Raw genomic sequence first — 4,340 nt, 5'->3', positions numbered from 1 at the left:
GACCTGCTCCCGCCATGTCCGAGGTGTGACCGCTGGCGACACGCAGAGAGGATTGCTCCTCCCCGTGCCCGCCGGTGGCAGCAGTCACGCTTTCCACCGACGTTTGGGTTGACATCCCAACCCGTGCTTGCTCCTTATCTGCCTCCATATTTGGCCCGAAGGTCCATACCGGTTGTTTTTCGGGGGAACAGCGTCCCCTAGCGTTTTATGCCTGGCCGCCAGGCACCTCTAGCCATGGCCTTGGTTCAGTTCCCCCGACTTTAGACCGGGAAGACGATGGACCATAGCCTTAGCTAGACACTGCATTACCCTGGGCAGGGCAAGCGACAGTGCATTATCCTCACCCGGGATAATGCAGTGTCCATTGCCCAGCCGACACCCTCGTGGAGGGTTCAGCTAGAGGGTTTTTGCCAGCCTGCAATTGGCAAAACCGACCATGAAACCTGTGTGTTAGAGAGAGATAGAGCGAGCAAGTATGAAATTATTTTCTTGATTCTGGCTATAATAAGTATACGATCTGGTTGAGATTTTACACTCTACGATTCTGCGTTTTTGGTTTTATCGTATCTTTAAATATGTTGATTCCACAGATTTTCGTCCTTTGTGTGGGCGGAAGTGGGCGGGGCGAAATTTTGAAATATTCTTGTAGCAGTGACATATCACAGAAGTCTGAATCCAAAACATCGTTGCTCTAGCTCTTATAGTCTTTGAGCATTAGGCGTTGAAGGGGACGGACAGACGGACAGACGGACGGACGGACAGACGGACAGACAGACATGGCTCAATCGACTCGGCTATTGATGCTGATCAAGAATATATATACTTTATGGGGTCGGAAACGATTCCTTCTGGACGTTACACACATCCACTTTTACCACAAATCTAATATACCCCAATACTCATTTTGAGTATCGGGTATAATAAAAGTTCTCGGGTGCGAGCGCAATCTTCCTTCACATTAAATTCGATTTCAGTGGACCAGGGAAAATGGAGCCAAGAATTGGTGGCAGATATCATTTGAATGAAGGATTCAAATCCAAACTGCAGTTATTTATTTATTTTTTATGACGCCATCGGTGGTATCAATTAAATTAAGTATATATTTCACAAGAAACTGAATATGACCTGTCCTCCATAAATTGTGGTTCGAATTGCTGGTTAATTGCTGTTGGGAATAATGCATAGATTTTCAAGTAAAGGCTGAGAACATCACAGAATTTACTCACGAGGCAGCTTTTCTGGCCTATCGCGCACAGATATTTGTATATTTGGTTTAACTAAAGAAAAAATTGAAAGATTTACGTAAAAAGAAAAGAAAGGAAGGTTTCCGTACTCACTATTTCTCCATTAAATCACATGGTCGCCGCTGCTGTCAACTGCGCATTGGCCGTAGCAATACCCGTCTCGATAGATTGCTTAAGCTTCCTTAGGACGATATCGAGGTACACAATACGCTTATATTTAGCAGCCAACTTATCGACAATGCATCCAATTTGTTGATTACAAATATTTTCGACGTCAGTATAACTCTGCTCCATGACTTGCTGTCCACTCAGGAAACCCTGGAACTCGTCCTCGGCCAGGTCCTCTGCCAGACAATCTTCAGTATCAGCCTGCTGCTTGCGTAATAGACTGATATCGCGATCTAGCTCCCCTCGCTCAATGGTCATGGCATCGAATACAGCTATCTTCTGGCTCAGTTCGTTGTTGAGTTCCAACCACGGAGGGAGGAAGCGGCCAAACCCTCTAGGCAGTCTGGACATCGCTGGAACAATATGACTATCTAAGAAATTTGATAGGGTGTAGAGAACTGATATTTTGCTTAAGTTTTTGATTAGTTTCTAGTTACCTACTTAGTCCTTTTTCGGATTCCGATTTTGATGAAGCTAATTGACTAATTTTTCTTGATTCCTCTTCTTTTATTTTTGTATTTCTTTCAGCTCTATTGGCCGAGACCCTCTCTGGCTACAAATTACTATGCAGCAGGTCACGTCCTATAGTGGCCAGGAACACATCTTGAGGACCCCGATATACCCACCATCGTTTGGGTTTCACCCTTCTGGTCTGCCGGGCGCCCATCGGGACATGACTTCTGTCGCGATAAATTGTTTTCTCCGCCTTTCCAGTCCACGATCCGCCGGCCTTTCGAACGCAAGACCCCATCCACACAGAAGAGAAAGCAATCCTCGATCCACTGTGCAGAGGATGGTGCGAAATTTCCGACGATCGCTCCAAAGCGGGCCACCGTAGAGTTGGGAAGCTCCACCTAAAGCCCCAACGCCATCCACCACAGCGAGCCCTTAGCAGTTCCCGAGCTTCAGCGCCAACAGAGCGCGGCCCCTCAGCCGTTTCCGAGCTTTAGCGCCGGCAGCAGCGAGCTCTTCGCCGCCCCAACGCGAGCCGTCGCGACCGAGAGTGGGCCATCCAGACACCGGGCCAAGAACCCTAAATAAAAAGTGACAAGTGATCTTCCTTGCTAATGACAAGGAAAAACCAGACTCGTCCAAAGAAAAAGAGACCCTGACCCGAATTTATTTTGTCACCGTGCTTCGCCCTAACCTAAAAGTCAGATCATGGCATGGGCAGGTTAAGTGAATTAAATAAACCCCAACGGAACGGGCAGAACTCGTATGAACCTCTTTGTGGCCCATTGTGCACTTACTCCCAAAGAACATGTGACGGCGCTTCGGCCGGGGTATGCTCGTCGCGCAGGGTTCCACAGAAATTTGTTTGATCTCTGGGTGTGGTAGCTGAAAGAGAGTCTCGTGGTTCAAGAATAAGGCAGGCTTGGATCGGTAATAAAAGAGATAGAGTTAGTTTTATTGTGCTTAATGGTACAAAGTTTGGTAGTTGCGCGGGTGTTTTTGCGGCGGGCCCGTCCTTCGGGGTCGTCCTTCGGTTGGGCCGCACGTGTCGGATGGTTGCGTGCGGGGCCGGGGAGTCGTCTGGCCGGATCGACGGAGGTCGTCTGTGCGTCGCGGGGAAGGGTGTTGCGGAGGGTTACTGCGCTCCGAGGAGTGATTCTCTGGAGGAGGGTTAATGCGCTCCGAGAAGAATTAAAGGTTGCGGAGGGTTAATGCGCTCCGAGGGGGGGTAATGTTGCGGAGGGCGAATGCGCTCCGAGGCGAATTAAATGTTGCGGAGGGTTAATGCGCTCCGAGGAGAAGTAAATGTTGCGGAGGGTGAATGCGCTCCGAGGAGACTTAATGTTGCGGAAGGTTAATGCGCTCCGAGGAGAATTAATGTTGCGGAGGGTGAATGCGCTCCGAGGAGAATTAATGTTGCGGAGGGTTAATGCGCTCCGAGGAGAAGAAATGTTGCGGAGGGTTAATGCGCTCCGAGGAGAAGTAAATGTTGCGGAGGGTTAATGCGCTCCGAGGAGAAGAAATGTTGCGGAGGGTTAATGCGCTCCGAGGAGAAGAAATGTTGCGGAGGGTTAATGCGCTCCGAGGAGAATTCATGTTGCGGAGGGTGAATGCGCTCCGAGGAGAAGAAATGTTGCGGAGGGTTAATGCGCTCCGAGGAGAATTAATGTTGCGGAGGGTTAATGCGCTCCGAGGAGAAGAAGGGAGGCGGAGGTTTAATGCACTCCGAGGAGGATGGGAGGATCGCTGGGTCTGCTGGTGGCTGCTGCTGATGCTTACCTCTCCACTGGCCGGAGAGGCCCGATCCTGGCCCGTCCTAAAAGCTGGTTCTTGTTGAATATTAGTTGTGTGTTGTCCCGCTCCGCTGGTTTTGGGCCACAGGAGGTTCGCGGGTTGGTCCGGCGCCCTGTGTGTTTTCCGGTTGTTTTCTGCAGCAGTCTATTGTGCGTACTCCTTGTTTGTTGCAGGTCCAGCAGTACAGTACGGGTTCCCTGTTGCATGTTCGGGCCTCGTGCCCATAGTTGCCACATCTTTGGCATTTCCTTCGTCGGTATTGGGTCCTTTGCCAAGCTGGCTGGTCGTTTTGTGGATAGTTCCATTGGCGCCCTGTAATTTTTGAGAGTCCGGCATCTGTCTCAATTTTTTCGAATTCCTCTGTGATGATCATGAATTCTGACAGCGTTTGGAATTCTCTCCTCTTCACGTATAATTTAAGCGGCAGCCGGCAGTTCTGGTATATTATTTCCAGTTTTTCCTGCTCTGTGTAGGTTCCGAACCTCATTAACTTCCTTATTTCTTGGATATAGTCTCGAACTGGTTCTGTTTCCTCTTGTTTTCGCTCTGCCACTTGTTTTGCCAGCTCCTCTTGGTATCTGGGGGATATGAAGTTCTCTTTTAGTCTGACCTTTGCATCCTCCCATGATGTGATTGGCGCTGGTTTTGTGTGCCACCAGTCTAGTGCGCTTTCTTCCAGGA

The 4,340-nt window shown here is 49.4% G+C and overlaps 1 long non-coding RNA gene across 1 annotated transcript; it reads right to left on the bottom strand.

The window, feature by feature from the left end:
- Window positions 1-1,029: 1,029 nt before the first annotated feature.
- Window positions 1,030-1,792, bottom strand: LOC6604022. Its single transcript, XR_003409245.1, has 3 exons — window positions 1,338-1,792; window positions 1,227-1,277; window positions 1,030-1,165 (listed from the first exon to the last, which is right to left on the bottom strand). It is a non-coding gene; the product is annotated as an uncharacterized LOC6604022 (long non-coding RNA).
- Window positions 1,793-4,340: the final 2,548 nt, after the last annotated feature.

This window comes from Drosophila persimilis, unplaced genomic scaffold (assembly GCF_003286085.1).
Source record: "Drosophila persimilis strain 14011-0111.01,24,50 unplaced genomic scaffold, DperRS2 tig00001074-arrow-arrow-pilon, whole genome shotgun sequence".
In the NCBI taxonomy this organism is placed as follows: Eukaryota; Metazoa; Arthropoda; class Insecta; order Diptera; family Drosophilidae; genus Drosophila; species Drosophila persimilis.
Note: the sequence above shows the minus strand (reverse complement) of the source record. Positions and strands in the feature narration are given on the sequence as shown.